This window comes from Schistocerca americana, chromosome 10 (assembly GCF_021461395.2).
Source record: "Schistocerca americana isolate TAMUIC-IGC-003095 chromosome 10, iqSchAmer2.1, whole genome shotgun sequence".
Classification (NCBI taxonomy): Eukaryota; Metazoa; Arthropoda; class Insecta; order Orthoptera; family Acrididae; genus Schistocerca; species Schistocerca americana.
This window is the reverse complement of record NC_060128.1, coordinates 160,075,129-160,096,183: the sequence shown is the minus strand read 5'-3', so window position 1 is coordinate 160,096,183 and position 21,055 is coordinate 160,075,129. Positions and strand designations below refer to the sequence as shown.

At 44.4% G+C, this 21,055-nt stretch overlaps 1 non-coding gene across 1 annotated transcript; it reads left to right on the top strand.

Annotated features, from left to right (window-relative positions):
- Positions 1-664: 664 nt before the first annotated feature.
- Trnas-cga lies at positions 665-739 on the top strand. Its single transcript has one exon. It is a non-coding gene; the product is annotated as a tRNA-Ser (tRNA).
- The last annotated feature ends 20,316 nt before the right edge of the window (positions 740-21,055 follow it).

Sequence of the window (21,055 nt, the reverse complement as noted above, 5' to 3'; positions counted from 1 at the left end):
TCGGTCTAGAATTAACGCTTTCTGCCGCCATTATACGTAGAGTGAAATAAATCACGTCAAACGTGAAGCGGCAGAAATGTGAACTCGGACTATGGCAGGAAGAAGCGATCCAGTTGTATAAAAACAAAAAAATAAAAATACCTTATTCGAAGCTCTTTGTTATTTGTCAGTGAATGGATGGGTAAGCAAACACGAATATTAATTTAGGGAAGTAAATTCTATTCACAGGTCTTCTCATTCAGTTGGGGAGGAGTGTATGAAGACCGTGCTTCATGGATCAATTTTTGGTCCTCTCCTCTTTTTTGGCATATATGAACTGAGAGAATTTGTTTTCTGGTCTGAGAGATTGTCGAGAAAATGTAAAAATGCCGTAAACATAGAATGAAATGCTGCACATCAGGAGGAAAGTACCTGCAATGTGAACTAAAAATTCTCGTATTAATGAGGAACTGATCCAGTTGTGCAGTATGCGAAAAGTTATTTCAGGCAATTCATTCCATATTAACAAACAAAGCGGGCCCAAGATGGTAAGAATTTTTCTAGAATGAAATTTTCACTCTACAGTCCAAGTTCTGCAAGGTTCGCAGGAGAGCTTCTGTGAAGTTTGGAAGGTAGGAGACGAGGCACTGGCGGAATTAAAGCTGTGAGGATGGGGCGTGAGTCGTGCTTGGGTAGCTCAGTTGGTAGAGCATTTGCCCGCGAAAGGCAAAGGTCCCGAGTTCGAGTCTCGGCCCGGCACACAGTTTTAATTTGCCAGGAAGTTTTTCGAAAGTACTTCTCACCCAACTGCATTCAAATTTTAACAGAACTTTCCCCTGAGTTTTACACATTGTGACTTCAAAAATCGTGGTGTTAGAGAAAACTGCGAAATGTTGATTTCATTTTATTGTGGAGAACGAAGTAAAACACAGAAAAACTAAGCTGCATAACGCGAACTCAGAAAGTAGAAGAAGCAATATATATATATATATATATATATATATATATATATATATATATATATATATATATAAAAACAAGATACACTATTAACAACTGGATTCCTTCGATTGTATATGTATATATATATATATATATTACTGAAAACTCCTCTGATCTACTTAGGGAGAAAATACAATTGGTGGTTTCAGTCTTTTCTTATTTGCATATCTACAAATATGCAAACTTCCTCCAGTTTCGTATATTCCTACTTAAAGAGCTTGGATTTACGCTAGAAAATAGAATATTTCTGCGTGCACAGTTCGGTTCAGTGCTGTAGGTTTTTCGTGAAACCTTCGGGACAAAATCATATACAGTGTTTCGTATCACAGTGAAACGACAAAAGTCATGGGATACCCGTCACTACCTTATCGGACCTTCTGTTGCCCGGCCTAGTGCAGCAACTAGACGTGGTCGCCAATGCAGGATACTGAGAACGAACCGACTTCTCGATTATGTTCCATAAGTGTTCTACAGGTGGTCAAATGATTGATCCGAATTCTAGAGAATGTTCATTAAATCAATCGTGAACAATTGTTGCCCAGAGACATGGTGCATTGTCATCCATAAAAATTCCATCGTAGTTTGGGAGCATGTAGTCCATGAATGGTTTCAAATGGTCTCCGAGTAACCAAGCACAACTATTTCCGGTCAGTGATGGGTTCAGTTGGACCAGAGAACCCAGTCCATTCCATGTAAACACAGCCCGCACCATTATGGGACTAGCACGAACTTGCATAGTGGCTTGCTGACAACTTGGGCCTTGGCTTCGAGGGGTCTGCGCCACACTCCAACCGTACCAACCAAAGTGTGAACTCTTAGGGCCAGGCCACAGTTATCCAATCATCTAGAGTCCAACCAATACGCTCACTAACACAGCAGATGCGCTGCAGGCGATGTCGTGCAGTTAGCAAAGGCACTCGCGTCGGTTGTCTGCCGCAGTAGCCCATCAACGCCCAGTTTCGCCGCACTGCCCTGCGGATACGTTCGTCGTACGTCCCACACTGATTTCTGCGGTTATTTCTCGCAGTTTTGCTTATCTGCTAGCACTGACAACTTCACGCTAACGTCGCTGCTCTAGGTCGTTGTGTGAAGGCCGTCGGCCAATACTGATTTCTGCGGTTATTTCTCGCAGTTTTGCTTGTCTGCTAGCACTGACAACTTCACGCTAACGCCGCTGCTCTAGGTCGTTATGTGAAGGCCGTCGGCCAATACTGATTTCTGCGGTTATTTCTCGCAGATTTGCTTGTCTGCTAGCACTGACAACTTCACGCTAACGTCGCTGCTCTATGTCGTTATGTGAAGGCCGTCGGCCAATACGTTGCCCGTGGTGAGAGGTAATGCCTGAAATTTTGTATTCTCGGCACACTCTTGACCCTGTGGATGTCGGGATATCGAATTCCCTAATCATTTCCGAAATGGCATGTCCTATGCGTCTACCTCCACATCCTTTCCACATTCAAATTCTGTTTATTCGCGTCGTGCGGCCATAATCACGTCGGAAACCTTTCCACATAAATCACGTGAGTACAAATGACAGCTCCACTAAGGCGCTGCCCTTTCACACCTTGTGTACTCGATGCTACCGGCATCTGCGTAAGTGCATAACGCCATCCCATGACTTTTAAAAAATGGTCCAAATGGCTCAGAACGCTATGGGACTTAACTTCTGAGGCCATCAGTCCCCTAGAACTTAGAACTACTTAAACCTAACCAACCTAAGGATATCACACTCACCCATGCCCGAGGCAGGATTCCAACCTGCGACCGTAGCAGTCGCGCGGTTCCAGACTGTAACGCCTAGAACCGCTCAACCACAACGGGTGGCCCCATGACTTTGTCACCTTAGTGTAATGTGTAATTTAATTATCAATCTCTTTCACGTATTGTCAATACTGAATAGAATAATAGTTACAGAATAGATAAACCTATAGCTAGGACTGTCACTGGCCGATGTACGCCCGATGAACCAACTAAGCCATCGCTTTGGACCATCATTTTTTCATTTCCCCTTCGAAGCTTCACTCGACACGGGACATTTAGGCTATGTTCCTTCCTTTTCGACGCGAGCTTTCCTGTGATTTGTGTTTTCTATAATTCGGAGCATATTTACGAGTCATTTGAGACGACATGAGTCATCATTTTGCAGTTTTCAGTTTAATACCGATTTTCACTTACATTTTCATCGTCTCATTCTGGGTCCTGGAAGGGCTCTGCAAGTTTATTGCAGTCACATCCGAATCAAAATCCTGGCTGAACGCATGTCCACCCTACACCAGTTCATATCGCTACATACAAAGCTAATCTGTTACAACCGCACGCATGCGCCGATGCTGGTAAGATGACGGTCACACTCAAAACAAATACTGCGCGACATGCCGGCTGTTGTGGCCGAGCGGTTCTGGGCGCTTCAGTCTTGAAACGCGCGACCGCTAAGGTCGCAGGTTCGAATCCTGCCTCGGACATGGATATGTGTGATGTCCTTAGGTTAGTTAGGTTTAAGTAGTTCTAAGTTCTCGGGGACTGATGAACTCACATGTTAAGTCCCATAGTGCTCAGAGCCATTTGAACCATTTTTGAACTGCGCGACAAACTCGTACAAAGGTCAGAATCTTCAGGTTTTGGCGGCGCAAAGACTGTTCCATTAAGTTTCGGGTGTGCAGCCGCAATAAATCTCCTTCTTCTTCTAATATTTCGACTGTATAACGTTCAGCCATCTTCAGAGTGAGCCGGAAAAGGTGGTTCAATAATGGTTCAAATGGCTCTGAGCACTATGGGACTCAACTGCTGAGGTCATAAGTCCCCTAGAACTTAGAACTACTTAAACGTAACTAACCTAAGGACAACACACACGTCCATGCCCGAGGCAGGATTCGAACCTGCGACCGTAGCGGTCGCGCGGTTCCAGACTGTAGCGCCAGAGCCGCTCGACCACCAGCGGCCGGCGCAAAAGATGGTAAGAGTTGCATCTTTCCGCAAAGGGCGTCATTTCTGATCTATCTCTGTAACACAGAGCAAGGACTGTAGCGGTCCCGATATTGAACCTGTGGGATAAATGTCCACAGCTCTTTGTCTAGTGGCTGTCGTTGCTGCCTCTGGATCACAGGGTCCCGGGTTCGATTCCCGGCAGGGATGGGGATTTTCTGTGCCCGACGACTGGGTGTTTGTGTTGTCCTCATCATTTCATCCTCGTCTTCATAATCGTGACAGTGCCTTGATTTGATTGTGTAAAAATGGGACTGTGTACAAACTGGGACCTTGTACGGGCACCGATGACTGCGCAGTTGAGCGCCCCACAGAGAAAACATCATCATCTCTGTGAAATAAAAGTAGTCATTTGTCGCCACTCAGAAGACTTTTTATCGTGATAATTTGATAAGCTACCTTGACTTTCCTTTTTGGACACCTGGTTCCAACATAACAAAAACAAGATTTTCTCTGTCATCAAAGTCATCTCCCAGCTAGGTCGAGAACTTACGTCTTATCTCTACTACCGGATGCTTTCTGATTAATAAGAAAAGTTCTAAAGCGATGAACTGAAAAGTATTAGCATTAGCGTTATGTAGTTTTCGCAGAAATGCGAGTTTTGATTTAAAATAATAAGAAATAGTTCATTGTGGCAATGGGTTTCAGTTTTCCCAGACTATGCGGTGCTTCACGTGGATCAGCAGTTTGCTCAATGTACTAGTAGATTTAGCGCGTTATAGGTGTGTAAACTTTCAGTAAGTGAAGAGTATTTACCAGCTGTCTACCGCATGCATAAAAATTGGGCCGCAATACCTATTTTGCGGTTTCACCATCTGTCAAGACAGCTTTAGCACCGCACAATGGCAAAACGTTTTTCACCATTGTGGCATTAATTTCTTTTCATTACTGGAAAAGAAACCTTCCCCCTCTCTATCTGCTTACCTATAAAGACTGCTGCAGGACACTTGGAATTCTCTTAGAATTATATATTTTCAATTTTTCAGTTATATTTTCACCAGTTTCATTTTTACTAGTTATTAGTTTTTACTAGTTAGTTCATTTTTACTAGTTTTTAGACACAAGATAACAATTGAGCTAAGAAATGGTATGACAGATAGGTTTGAAATTGGAAGAGGAGTAAGACAGGATTGATGTCTTCCAGTAATTCTGTTTATCATATGAAGATCTTGGGTGTAAACAACGGTAAAGGTCAGACTGGTTGTTTTGGAAACTGCACGTGACGTTTCAGTGAAGTGTCATAAATAAGATATTCAGTGACATCTAATGTCATTTTTTTCCATTAAGTCACTGTTTTCAAACACATCTACCGTAACAAAGTTTTTTTAAGAGGTAAATTCTACCCAAAATTTTAATCTCAAAAAAAAATTTCCATGAGTACTTAACATTGTTTACTTGCAAACTGTGCGCACTTAACATGAGTTGCTATTCACTTACCACTGTTTACGTGACGGGCAAATTAATGAAACATTATTGCGAAACGAACAAATTTAAAAAGTCCGAATTGTTTCACTTTTTGATAGTAAGATTTGAATTTCCATTTTTTGCAATAATAACGTATGACAATCTCAAAAATTACTTTTGGTTCAGCACAACATAGACAATTTTAGCAAGCACTTAAAAAATGTTAAGAATGCCCCTTTAATATGTGTACTATCACACCGTCATGTAAATTCACTTTAACTGTGGTTAAGGTTCAAATGGCTCTGAGCACTATGCGACTCAACTGCTGTGGTCATCAGTCCCCTAGAACTTAGAACTACTTAAACCTAACTAACCTAAGGACATGACACACATCCATGCCCGAGGCATGATTCGAACCTGCGACCGTAGCAGTCGCACGGTTCCGGACTGCGCGCCTAGAACCGCGAGACCACCGCGGCCGGCAACTGTGGTAAGGGACACAACACTGTTTACTTCCTTCAATAAAAATTCACATTCACCTGATTACCAACAACTTTAGAAGCGCATCTTCGTCCAGGAACATATTCATGATATGATGATATGACTATATGACTGACGATATTAACGGTATGAACACCAGACGCTTTACTCCTATGGGAATCGATGTTTTTGGAACTTATCACTGTTTTCATGAACTCATGCTGGCAATGCTGCCGCTAGGGAGAATCTGAAATTAGAGACAGAGCTATGACTGTATCTTAACTATCAACTAATATGTATAGCGTTATACATCGACACACCACGTTTTTCATGCTGTAACTGTGTTTCTCATAGACTTTGTCTTACCATTACTTACACACGAGGCCTTCATACATGTCGAAGGCCGGCAAAATTAACTACATAAAATACGTCGTTGTACTGTTTGCAGATAAAGCAATATATTATCAAAGGACTCTGCCCAGACTTGAAGCACTGCAAGAGGATGGAATTAAAATCAACACAAAATAAAGTAACGTGATGAGAATACAAGACAAACAACAGAAGGTCAAACTGAACAGGTTGAAAAGTATAGATACTTGGAGAGCATGATAACTGACAGTTGGACGAGTGAATAAGAAACACGATCAAATATCACAATGGAAAAGTAAGCTGTCCAGAAAAGGAAACGCACATGACACAGGAAACTGAGGGCGGCATTTAGAAAAAGTCTGGTTAAAGGTTTTGCGTGGAATGTTTACTTGTCCGGTTATGAAAACCGGACAGTGAAAAAGAGAGAATTATGAAGCGTTCGAGATGTGGGATTGGAGGAGAACGGACATAAAACGTGTAGATAAAATGAATAACAGTGATGTACTGGAAAGGGTAAGTGATCAGGGTACATTCCCAAACCTGCTTAAGAGAAGACAAGCAGACTGCGTGGGACAGATATTGTAAGGAAAAGGAATTTTGACAACAGTTATGGGAGTTATAGTGGAAGGACAGAAGAAAGTGGAAGAAGAATAAAGATTTTGGATGAAAAACTACAGAGACAGCAGTGCTGTCAGGAACATGGCCAATAGGCAGAACAGCTTACAATGATGATTTCTTTTTTTATTAGTAAAATACTGATATATCATGTCGACCGTTGTTTTTATGTTCACATCTTACCTAGGCTGTTGTCTTAAGAGAACTGCAGGAACACTTTTGTAAGGAGAGTCACTGCCTCTGCGCATTCGCAGCGCGTTTTGCTGCCACGCATAGAGAAGTGACTATTCCATGAGGCAGATAGGGGTAATACATAGCTATTAGTCTACAAGTGATATATTATTACTAAAACGCCAATACTGGAGAAGCTACCGTGTGTCTCTGTCTCTGAACTTCCCACCCAGTAGAGTCGAGGGGTATATCCACCTACATGACGACCCTGCAATGTTTAATGTTTGACACAGGGTTCATAGAACGACATTCGGGCCGTTGTACACCCGAATGACTCGAGGGAAAAATTAACACTATCCATACGAGCCCTGTTTGCTCTTATTTTAACACGATGGTCATATCCTATACTGGCGTCTTAGTGGGAATCAACAAAAAACAGGGTGAAACAGAAGTCTGTTAACATTTTAAAATTCAATACTTCACTGAATAATGCAAAAATTGACTCATATGCTTAAAATGACGTGGGGTTTTATGGAAATCCGAAAAAGTGCACAAAATGAGCAACAGATGGCGCTTCATATGCTACAAGAGCAATAATTAGTATAGCAATGGATTTTTAACAAAGACTATGCTTTTTACAATAAATGATCACATGTCGGCCGTCACACATCAACAATAACAGTAGCGGAGGGACAATGTTGTGGACAGCATGGTACAGCATATCAGTAGGTATGGTGAGAAACTGTCGTCTGATGTTGTCTTCTAGCATATGTACTGAGGTCGGACGGTCTCGGTAGAACTGCGACTTCAGGTACCCTACAACCAATAATCACACAGATTGAGGTCTCAGGACCTGGGAGGCGCCACGCCCCAGTAAGCGCACAACGTGCACAAGAGATCTTTCACACGTGTAGCGATATGGGATGAGGGCCTTCCTGCGTAAAAGTCATACTCCCCAGAGCGTGTTTGTCACTCACCCTCTGATTACAGCTCATTTTATACATTAATCTCATACTGCGTCACTGACGTGTTACTGTACAGCACCGTTTGTTGGCCAGTTTTTGAACTCGTTTTCGGTTCCAATAAAACCGCAGTCATTTCAGGCATGTTTGTCAATTTTCAGCTACACTAGCCATTACTGGATTTTCAATTGCTAACGGACTTTTCGGTCAACCTGTATTTTGACAGTCGGAGGACAAAGTTGGTGATTGTAATTTCGTGCAAAGAAAACGCCTTTAATCATACAATGTAGGCCTTCACGGCCGGTGTTGTCTTCAGTTGAAATTTCCGGGCTGAGAGGTCGTGGTCGATGTATAAAATTTCCACCTGACGTTTCGTCTCCATCTGCAGGAGACATCTTCTGAGGTCGTCCGGCTACTGCCACTGAGGCTCCAGGTACTTTCGCAATTATAGAGCGCATAGAGGGCACCACCATTCGTCACGTGATGCCGACGGTATGCCTATCTTTGGAAGGCGTCATTATTCTCGATTATGAGTAATCTATTGTCATTCTGCTGGCGCAACGTCGACATCCATATTTTGTCCAACTTTAAAACTTCCTCTTTCCTATTAAAATTGTTGTGGCGTTTGTTAATTTCTATTGCTTCTCTATACATGCGCGCGTAGAAATTCACAAACACCATAACAATTTTAATAGAAAATAGGAAGTTTTAAAGTTGGACAAAATATGGATGTCGACGTTGCGCCAGGAGAATGATAATCGATTACTCTTAATCGGGAATGATGACGCCTTCCAAAGATAGGCATACCGTCGGCATCACGTGACGAATGGTGGTGTCCTCTATGCGCTCTATAATTGCGAAAGTACATGGAGCCTCAGTGCAGTAGCCGGACGACGTCAGAAGATGTCTCAAGCAGATGGAGACGAAACGTCAGGTGGAAATTTTATACATCGACCACGGCCTCTCAGCCCGGAAGTTTCAACTGAAGAAATATGCCTTTGTTTTAAAGTTTGCTACCCCAACTCGCTTACCGTATCTGTGTCCTTCATTTCCCGATAATACAAAACGAGCTGCTGTTCTTTGAACTCTCTTCAGTGTCCTCTGTCACTCCTTTCTAGTAACGGTTCCTTACTGAACACCAGTATTTAAAGATGACGGACAGGTGTGGTGCAGCCTTTACTTGATTAGGTGCAAATCTCAGTGTTCTGCCTTTGGCACACCATTTTCTATGCGATGATTCGAATTTATGCTGTCCTTAATTGAATATTCATATCAATCGATACTTCTTCAATGTTTTGTCAATGATTATATAACCGAAATTAGACTGAACTTTTTTTTGTGTGCATGTGGAAGACTTCACACTTTTTATTGTTCACGTTCAATTGCCACTTTTCGTACCATACAGAGATCTTGTCTAAATCATTTTGTAATTCGTTTTGAACTAGATGGTAAATGACGGTCATTCAACGAAAGGTGTCGGAGAAAAGACTGGAAAAGTTCTGGAAACAATAGCCATCCTCTGGGACTACTCATCGACACAAAGCAGTTGAATTCAAAATTAGCCTTACAAAGATGAGCTGAATTTCCATAACATTCTTCCCTCTTTGACACCAGTAATCATCCCTTGATTCTTTGCCACGGTAAAGAAATATGACTGCACATTCAAGAGTAGAAACATAAGCATTTCCGGAGGGACTAGTTGTAATCAGCAATGCCTCCCATTGCCACCTCTGCCTGAATGGTCCTCCCGTATTTTCCGCCTGGTTAATCAGAGGAAGCAGGCCGCAAATTCCAGCCTCCGAAGACTTCAGAGCGCAGCATCCGGGTACGCGCGACAGAGACGAGCGAACGAGCAGCCTGGGTAAGGGGGAGAAGTGGTTCCCCCGCCCGCCGCGGGGAAGTCCCTGCGCGACGCGGTGAAGCCCCGAGGCCAGGCAGGCCAACAATGCGGACCGTAAAACGGAGCAGCGCCGCGCGCCGACGGATGCCGGGCGCTCCAGAGTCCCGGCTGGTGTAGGGGGCCGGGATGTGTGCCCCTGGGGAAATCCACGGCGGCGCTCCACCAGCGGCACAGGGTGCAGGGATGAAAGATCGCGTCCGTCCGGACCGGTCGGGCCGCGCTTGCTTGTAAACAGCAGGGGCTGCTTTGAGCAGACTCCACCCGATGCCTTCCTTCTGGGGCAGTGCCCCCTCCCCCCCCCCCCCACCCCCCGCGGCCATTGCTACAGATGCATTCTGGGCCCTGGCAGTCTAGTCCTTTCCCGTTTATTTGGAGGCCGCCATAAAAAGAACGTACTACATCTGCAGATCCATCTGGCTTTACTCTGATGAGGCAGGGATGGATATGGAGGATTTTGTGAAGAGAAAGCTATCTGGATATATCAGCTTGCCAGTTTCTCTCAATTTTACAACTCTATCATTTTATGCAAAGCCACGATATGTATGCTAAAGTATTATTTTCCTTCTTTTCCCTTCTTTTTTGTGTAAATGTTGTCTCATAACTTTTGCTTTGACAAACTGATGAGTTCACTTAACTGATAATGATAGTAATACGGTGCATGTGCATTCTTCAAGATTTTATAAGTTTAAAACAGCTCAGAACACTTTACAGACTGTAATAGAATTTTGAATTTTTTAAATCCATTCTTTATACGATGGTATTTACTTTATGTATACTGCAATATTATTCTGAAACTGCAATTATATTTTTCCAAATCTGGAAAACTGTTTCGGGATATATTTCCATGTACCTAGGAACATTAACAGTCCCTACGTTAAGTTATTTGTCAACTACACACCAATAATTACTATGTGAAATAAAATTAATAAGAAGAATTATCAAAAATCAGGTACAATTTAAAAACATTTTGAAACAGAAACTATTGTCACCTAACACCAATGTCCTTTCTCAAGACGGGTAAAATTGTTAACAAATTAAAGAAACTCAGTTGTTTGCAAATATCACGTATTCTCTTTCAGGACACAAGTTGGTGCATTACCGAGAAAGTACCAGTTAACTGTCCACATGTTATGTAACTTGTTTTAGAAATACTTATACAGAATTTCACTCTCTATAAAGCTGTGTAAATGAAGATTTGCTAATATTCTCGAAATAGCTTCGATATATTACACAGTATTTAAATGTGTAGAGCTCGTAGTATTTACAAACGCTCCACAAAACACAGTCTTATGTCCCATAACAAAGAAATCAGTAGAAAATGCCAGTAAATGCTTATGGCAGTTTTTAGTGAGCATTCCTTCATGTGATTCTACAATTAGTCAGTGTACTGAAACAGTGACAAGGAAACATCGTGTGTTCCTAAGTACACTATACTTTAAATACAAAACTCTCCCTTACATCTACTACTTCACTTGCGAAGTGGATGAGGATACATTATGTATCAGTATCATTTCCGGTTCCAGTCGCGTGTGGTTCACGAGAAGAACGATTGCTGGTAAGCTTCCGTGTGGACTCGAATCTCTCTAATTCATAGTTTTTTCGCGCGATGTACGCAGCAGGCAAAAATATGTTGAATGAATCCGCCAGAAATGTACGCTCTCTGAACCTCTACAGTAAGCCACACTGTGATGCAGAAAGCATCAGTTACAGAACCACAGGAGCTGGTTGATGATCTTCTTGCCGCTTTCGCGCCGCTCTTCTCTGGATATTCTCAATGTTCTCTATCAGTTCTATCCGGTATTTCTCAGACTGACAAGTAAAATTCAGGCACAGGCCGAATGAATGTTTTGTTAGCTACCTCTTTTGTGAGTGGATTACGCATCCGATGAATCTCAGTCTGGCATCTGTCTTACCGGTAATAACTTTCAATTGCACCTTACGTATACTCCTGGATTTTTTGCAGAATTAATTGCTGCCAGTGATTGCTCCGCAATCGTGTAATCATACACTAATGAGTCTTTCGCAAATATTTTACATTTGTTTAAGTTGTCGGTCAATTGCCACTACGTCCACCAAGCGTCTATCCGTTGCAGATCTCGTGCAATTCGCTACAATTTTCTAGCGTTGCAACTTCTCTGTATGCAACAGCACCATCCGCAAAAAACTTCTTGCGTCATCCACTATCTCATTTATGCACTGAAGCACCAGACAAACTGGTATAGGCATGCGTATTCAAATATAGAGGTACCAAAACAGGCAGAAGGCGGCGCTGCGTTCGACAACTCCTATATAAGACAAAAAGCGTCTGGCGCAGGTGTTAGATCGGCTACTGCTGCTGCAATGGCAGGTTATCAAGATTTAAGGGAGCTTGAACGTGGTGTTATAGTCGCCGCACGAACGATGGGACACAGCATCTCCGAGGTAGCGATGAAGTGGTGATTTTCCCGTACGACAATTTCACGAGTGTACCGTAAACATCAGGAATCCAGTAAAACATCAGTTCTCCGACATCGCTGAGGTCGGAAAGAGATCCTTCAAACTGAAGTGAATCCTTCAACGTAACAGAAGTGCAACCCTTCCGCAAACTGCTGCAGATTTCAATGTTGGGCCATAAACAAGTGTCAGCGTGCGATTCGTTCAACGAAACATCTCCGATATGGGCGTTTGGAGCCGAAGACCCATTCGTGCACTCTTGATGAGTGAACAACACATAGCTTTACGTCTCGCCTGGGCCCCTCAACACCGACATTGGACTGTTGATGACTCGATACATGTCGGACGAGTCTCGATTCAAATTATATCGAGTGGATGGACGTGTGCGAGTATGGAGACAACCACATGAATCCATAGACCCTGAACGGCAGCAGGGACTCTTCAAGTTGGTGGAGGCTCTGTAATGGTGTGGGGCGTGTGCAGTTGGATACGTCTCGATACGACTCTGACTGGTGACACGTACGTAAGCATCCTGTCTGATCACCTTCGTCCATTCATGTCCATTGTGCATTCCGACGAACTTGGGCAATTCCAGCACGACAATGCGACACCCAATGCGTCCAGAATTGCTACAGAGTGGTCCAGGATCACTCTTCTGAGTTTGAACACTTCGACTGGAAACCAGACTCCCCAGATATGAACATTATTGAGCATGTCTGGGATGCCTTGCAACGTGCTGTGCAGAGGAGATCTCCACCATCTCGTACTCTTAAGGATTTATGAACGTCCTTGCAGGATTTATGGTGTCATTTCCCTCCAGCACTACTTCCAACATTATTCGAGTTCATGGCACTTCTGCGTGCTCACGGGGGCCCTACACATATTAGGCAAGTGTACCCGTTTCTTTGGCTCGTCAGTGTATATACTGTGAAGAGTAATGGCCGTATAAAACGCCCCTGGAGCAAGCCGGAAGCTACTTCTACGTCTGAAGGCTTGACAGTGACAAGCTGTATTCTGCTTGCTCGAAACCATCCAATTCAATCACACAGTTGGTCTGACGTTCCGTACGCTCGTGTCTAGTTTGTAATGCAACAGTCCGCGACTACACTGACTGCAGAAAAAGTCATTTTTCGCCTGATTCCGCGCAGGGGCGTGACGTCACATGTTTCGAAAACCGTCCGCAGCTCGTGGTCGTGCGGTAGCGTTCTCGCTTCCCACGCCCGGGTTCGATTCCCGTCGGGGACAGGAATTTTCTCTGCCTCGTGATGACTGGGTGTTGTGTACTGTCTTTAGGTTAGTTAGGTTTAAGTAGTTCTAAGTTCTAGGGGACTGATGACCATAGAAGTTAAGTCCCATAGTGCTCAGAGCCATTTTTTCGAAAACCCGAGCACAATTGGCCGTTATCGACGGCAGTTGTCCGCTGTTGCTATCACCACATGGCGGACGACTGGCACACATCTTCTTCAGCACCGGAATACAGATATCATTCAATATCACGTCCTCCTCCTTCCTATTGACATTCCTGCGGTGTTTTACAAATCAGTATCAAGGAGGGACCGAAAAGTTTACTTACGACTTGTACAGAACCCAGACTACAGTTAGAAGGATACGAAAGGAAATCAGTGGTTGAGATGCTATTTCATTTGTACACTGAGAAAGCAGTGACGGAAATCAAAGAAAAATTTCGAGTAGGAATTTTGGTTCGGGGAGAAGACTTAAAACCTGTGAAGTTTGCTGATGACATCGTCATTTACAACAGCAAAGGGCTTGGAAGGTGAGTTGAACAAAATGGATAGTATCTTTGAAAGATATTATGATAACAAAAGTAAAATAATGCAGATGGTTATTAGTGGAATTAAATCAAGCAATTCTGAGGGAATTAGACTAGGAAATGAAATAATGAATGTAATACACTCCTGGAAATGGAAAAAAGAACACATTGACACCGGTGTGTCAGACCCACCATACTTGCTCCGGACACTGCGAGAGGGCTGTACAAGCAATGATCACACGCACGGCACAGCGGACACACCAGGAACCGCGGTGTTGGCCGTCGAATGGCGCTAGCTGCGCAGCATTTGTGCACCGCCGCCGTCAGTGTCAGCCAGTTTGCCGTGGCATACGGAGCTCCATCGCAGTCTTTAACACTGGTAGCATGCCGCGACAGCGTGGACGTGAACCGTATGTGCAGTTGACGGACTTTGAGCGAGGGCGTATAGTGGGCATGCGGGAGGCCGGGTGGACGTACCGCCGAATTGCTCAACACGTGGGGCGTGAGGTCTCCACAGTACATCGATGTTGTCGCCAGTGGTCGGCGGAAGGTGCACGTGCCCGTCGACCTGGGACCGGACCGCAGCGACGCACGGATGCACGCCAAGACCGTAGGATCCTACGCAGTGCCGTAGGGGACCGCACCGCCACTTCCCAGCAAATTAGGGACACTGTTGCTCCTGGGGTATCGGCGAGGGCCATTCGCAACCGTCTCCATGAAGCTGGGCTACGGTCCTGCACACCGTTAGGCCGTCTTCCGCTCACGCCCCAACATCGTGCAGCCCGCCTCCAGTGGTGTCGCGACAGGCGTGAATGGAGGGACGAATGGAGACGTGTCGTCTTCAGCGATGAGAGTCGCTTCTGCCTTGGTGCCAATGATGGTCGTATGCGTGTTTGGCGCCGTGCAGGTGAGCGCCACAATCAGGACTGCATACGACCGAGGCACACAGGGCCAACACCCGGCATCATGGTGTGGGGAGCGGTCTCCTACACTGGCCGTACACCACTGGTGATCGCCGAGGGGACACTGAATAGTGCACAGTACATCCAAACCGTCATCGAACCCATCGTTCTACCATTCCTAGACCGGCAAGGGAACTTGCTGTTCCAACAGGACAATGCACGTCCGCATGTATCCCGTGCCACCCAACGTGCTCTAGAAGGTGTAAGTCAACTACCCTGGCCAGCAAGATCTCCGGATCTGTCCCCCATTGAGCATGTTTGGGACTGGATGAAGCGTCGTCTCACGCGGTCTGCACGTCCAGCACGAACGCTGGTCCAACTGAGGCGCCAGGTGGAAATGGCATGGCAAGCCGTTCCACAGGACTACATCCAGCATCTCTACGATCGTCTCCATGGGAGAATAGCAGCCTGCATTGCTGCGAAAGGTGGATATACACTGTACTAGTGCCGACATTGCGCATGCTCTGTTGCCTGTGTCTATGTGCCTGTGGTTCTGTCAGTGTGATCATGTGATGTATCTGACCCCAGGAATGTGTCAATAAAGTTTCCCCGTCCTGAGACAATGAATTCACGGTGTTCTTATTTCAATTTCCAGGAGTGTAGTACATCCTGAGGCATCAAGGAATTATCTATTTGGACTTGGAGGAAAGCGCAGGGTGAGGGGAGGAGGGGAGGTGGGGGGGGGGGGGAGAGGCCGACAAGGGTGACGGAGGTTTGATCGCAATAACCGGGGCCACGTGTCGAGTGAATACCACAACAACGCGTTTTTTTGTATCTCCATACAAGAGTTTCTCTTCGTGTCTATCTTGCAATCCCCATTTCAACGCAGTCTGTGTACTAAATGTTATACACACGTCATTTCCCTCCCCCTAAACCAATAAATCTCCTGAAGCTTTATTACATACAACAATTACTCATCGCAAATTCATAGTTTAGCCACAGCACTACAAACAGCAGTAGCACATGCTCGTGTTATTATTCACAATCACCGTCCAGTAATCAATACGCCGGAATCAGGATCGGTGCGGCTCGCATGTAATCGGATTCCCGGCGACGTAGCGCCTGCGGGATTACCTCGTATGCAGCCGGCACGAGACAACTTGTCGATTTACGCCGCTGCGCTGGAAGGGGCGTCAGCGATCTGCCGTTCCAGGCGCACGTACACGGAATACACGCGCCTGGAATAAAGGCGGTCGAGCCTCGGAAGTCAGAGGATTTGCTACTGCGGTTCTGAAATACGTTCGCTGTGCATCCGGCATCTGATGGGTAAATAATGAAACGTTAAGCTGTTTCGTATACCTCTATTGATTTCGTAGCTGTTTCGATAAATCCGAGAACCATTGCGACAACTATATTCATTCCTAATCGACTTCTTCTGACGGAAGGTCGTTAGTTCGTAATAACTTAAATTTTTACATTGTATTGTATGTTAACCGGTGACCTAGAAACAACGGAGAGGATCCGTCTCCGCCGCAGCCGCAGTGGTCCACAACCCCACGACGACTACCGCACAGTCCACTTCAGCCCTCCGCCACCCCACCGAACCCAGGGTTATTGTGCGGTTCCGGAGTGTAGCCCCTATGTTTGCGTGGTAGAGTAATAGTGGTGTACGCGTACGTGGAGAAGTTGTTTGCGGAGCAATCGCCGACATAGTGTCACTGAGGCGGAATAAGGGGAACCAGCCCGCATTCGCCGAGGCAGATGGAAAACCGCCTAAAAACTGTCCACAGACTGGCCGGTTCACCGGACCTCGACACAAATCCACCGGGCGGATTCGTGCCGGGGACCAGGCGCTCCTTCCCTCCCTGAAAAATTTTTACATAATAAAAGTTGTTTCTGATGTAATAGGGCGGATACTTTCGGACACAGCATAGAATTGCTTGATATTATCTACTCCTTCTATATCGATCTTTTTACTTGTAGCCCTACCAGGTTTCTTCATGTCTTTCAACGTTTCGTATTTGGTTTCTCCTCTAGATATTATCTCCAGCTTTACAAGCATGTACTGGAAATCAAAACCGCCTCTCATTCGCAATGGTATAATAGGTTTTGTGGAGAACGACTAAACCTGCAAAGCCTGCTAAGAGAGCATAGACCTAAAGTGTCATCATTTTCAGTGCAAAATTCTTTTCAAACATTGTTATTTCAGTCTGATGACAAGTTATAAACACATCGTTTCTGATAAATCGGCAAGCTCCCGATTCCTTGAACAACTGAACTCCCATATACAGGGTGTTACAAAAAGGTACGGCCAAACTTTCAGGAAACATTTCTCACACACAAATAAAGAAAAGATGTTAAGTGGACATGTGTTCAGAAACGCTTAATTTCCATGATAGAGCTCATTTTAGCTTCGTCAGTATGTACTGTACTTCGTCGATTCACCGCCAGTTGGCCCAATTGAAGGAAGGTAATGTTGACTTCGGTGCTTGTGTTGACATGCGACTCATTGCTCTACAGTACTAGCATCAAGCACATCAGTACGTAGCATCAACAGGTTAGTGTTCATCACGAACGGGGTTTTGCACTGAGTGCAATGTTTACAAATGCGGAGTTGGCAGATGCCCATTTGATGTATGGATTAGCACGGGGCAATAGCCGTGGCGCGGTACGTTTGTATCGAGACAGATTTCCAGAACGAAAGTGTCCCGACAGGAAGACGTTCGAAACAATTGATCGGCGTCTTAGGGAGCACGGAACATTCCAGCCTATGACTCGCGACGGGGGAAGACCTAGAACGACGAGGACACCTGCGACAGACGAGGCAATTCTTCGTGCAGTTGACGATAACCCTAATGTCAGCGTCAGAGAAGTTGCTGCTGTACAAGGTGACGTTGACCACGACACTGTATGGAGAGTGATACGGGAGAACCAGTTGTTTCCGTACCATGTACAGCGTGTGCAGGCACTATCAGCAGCTGATTGGCCTCCACGGGTACACTTCTGCGAATGGTTCATCTAACAATGTGTCAATCCTCATTTCAGTCCAAATGTTCTCTTTACGGATGAGGCTTCATTCCAACGTGATCAAATTGTAAATTTTCACAACCAACATGTGTGGGCTGACGAGAATCCGCACGCAATTGTGCAAACACGTCATCAACACAGATTTTCTGTGAACATTTGGGCAGGCATTGTTGGTGATGTCTTGATTGGGCCCCATGTTCTTCCATCTACCCTCAATGGAGCACGTTATCATGATTTCATACGGGATACTCTACCCGTGCTGCTAGAACATGTGCCTTTACAAGTACGAGACTCTTTGTGCTCTTATTGTGGACGGCTTTGATACAATACGCCATTCTCCAGGGCTGCATCAGCCCATCAGTGATTCCATGCGACGGAGGGTGGATGCATGTATCCTCGCTAACGGAGAACATTTTGAACATTCCCTGTAACAAAGTGTTTGAAGTCACGCTGGTACGTTCTGTTGCTGTGTGTTTCCATTCCATGATTAATGTGATTTGAAGATAAGTAATAAAATGATCTCTAACATGGAAAGTAAGCGTTTCCGACCACATGTCCACATAACATATTTTCTTTCTTTGTGTGTGAGGAATGCTTCCTGAAGGTTTGGCCGTACCTTTTTGTAACATCCTGTACAGAGCAGATCGAAACTTTACAAACTAGTAAATGTGTTAAATACACTCTAAAACAAACAAAAATGCACAAACACACCACGAAGAAATTATCCGAATGGTATGGAAATGGATACATTGATGTTCATTAACAGACAGACAAATGAATACAGTTTCAGGAAAATTGGATATTTCATTCAAGACAAAGAGCTTCACAAAGTGAGCGAGTCAATAACGCGTTGGGCCACGTCTGGTCCTTATGTGGGATATCGTGCAAATTTCTGGAGCGTTAGATCGTCATAATCCCGAGCTGGTTGGAGGGCCCTGCTCACAATGCTTCAAGATCCGGCGATCTTGCTGGCCAAGTTGTGGTTTGGCAGGCACCCATACACAAAACAAAACAAAAGTGGTCTCTCATCACTTGAGGACAGGTGCTGTTGAGTGCCCTATGCATATCACCATCACCATCATCATCAACGCGCTCTGAGTTTATTAAGTTTTACTTATATGTACTGTTTCAAAGTAACTAAATTTCAGAAAGAAGCAACAAATGACATTACCAATGATACTCCACTTCCATATTCCAGTCATATTAATGTTGAGCATCTGTCAAAAGTCTGAATAACCACCTCTCGCCGGCCGGAGCGGCCGTGCGGCTCTAGACGTTACAGTCTGGAACCGAGCGACCGCTACGGTCGCAGGTTCGAAACCTGCCTCGGGCATGGATGTGTGTGATATCCTTAGGTTAGTTAAGTTTAATTGGTTCTAAGTTCTAGGCGACTGATGACTTCAGAAGTTAATTCGCATAGTGCTCAGAGCCATTTGAACCATTTTTTGAACCACCTCTCGTGGCACGGACAAGTAGGAAGAGAATCAGTGAGGTTCTGGAAGGTTCCAGCAGAGATGAGGAGCCATGCGGACTCCAGCGCCGTGGACAGCTGCGCTAAGTTTCTCGGTTGAGGGTCCATGTCGCGAACAGTTCGATGAAGATGATTCCGCAGATTCACGGTTGGGTTTGAATCTGGGGAGTTTGGTGAGCTGGAGAGTATGGTAAACTCATCCTGGTGCTCTTCGAACCACGCACTTTCACTGCGGGCTGTGTGACGTGCACTGCGAGCTGTGTGGCGCGTTGCATTGTCCTCCTGGTATATGACTCGAGTTCGGATTTTTCAGATTTTGCATATCATTTTTTTACAGTACCTGGTGTTCTATCTTCACAAATTACGATATTTTGGAGGTATTAGTCTACTTTAAATTCAAATTAAAAATGCATGTATTCGCATATTTTTGGCGTTTGAGCATATTATTGTCATATTTAGAGGAAATGGCCGTAAAGATGCATATTTTTTGTATTTAGAGGTCTTATTGAGGTTCATTTTGTTACCTGACAACCCAAGAACCTCCCACAATATTAGGCCAATAAATTTCCAAAATGAGATTACGCGGCGAGCCATCACAAAAAAAAACCTTTCACGTAAACGCGGATAGCTTATGGAGGGACACAGTCTTGTTTTTCCACTTAGGTAACCTCTCGGATAAGGATGCTAAAGACTTGTGATGGCTCATTGTTGCAAGATGGATTATCGCAGTAGAAACATGCTTCGGTATTTGTTGCCCGCACCTATGCGTGTTGAGGTCGCTCAACTCATATCTGCAGTGCGCCGATAATGCCCTACCAGTTGTTGACATTTCAGAAAATGAATCATTCTTGCGCGTGTTTCCGTGCTGTTCACATCGACTCTCTGCTACCTTCTTCAAATTACGAATAAGCCCAGGCCAAAAACCAATAATTTAAGGAAATGGATCGGAAGCGATTGTGCTTTCACAACGGACGGAAAAATAAAATTTTGTCAACTATGTGAAAAAGAGCCAAGTTTAATTTTGTTTTTTCTTTTTCGATAATTTTTCCAATACACTAAAACAATTAATGAGTTAATTTGTAAATTTGCATGCATGTTTTCTATGTACGAATGGGAAGGAACAAGAAAAACCTGTAGGAATTGCCTTAGGCGCTCTTCCAAATTAAAAGAATATGTTAAATGTTGTGAGGCGATCGAAGTGCCAATTTTTAGAAATTTGTTTGCAGTCTTAATTCAGTTTTTTTAGTGACCATCTCGCGGATACACACTGTTATCTTACATTTTTGTACAATTGTTCGTACTTCCTGATATTTATTCTCTTCAGCAACGCTTTAGGTCAGGGTAAAAAAAAATGCAACTGGATCAGCATAAAAAGACATCCCAGCACTAGAAGAACGTAACCAAGACACGGTTGAAAACTTCACAGCAACCATTGATCTCCTCATTCTCGAAGGTATGGACGACAAAAATGAGTTCAATGATGACCTTTGAAAGACTTTAATAAAATCAAACATCCCCTTGCATAAGCCGGAGAATGAAGGATTAAGGACCTTTGTGAAAAAATAGACAGGAAAAGATATTCCTCAC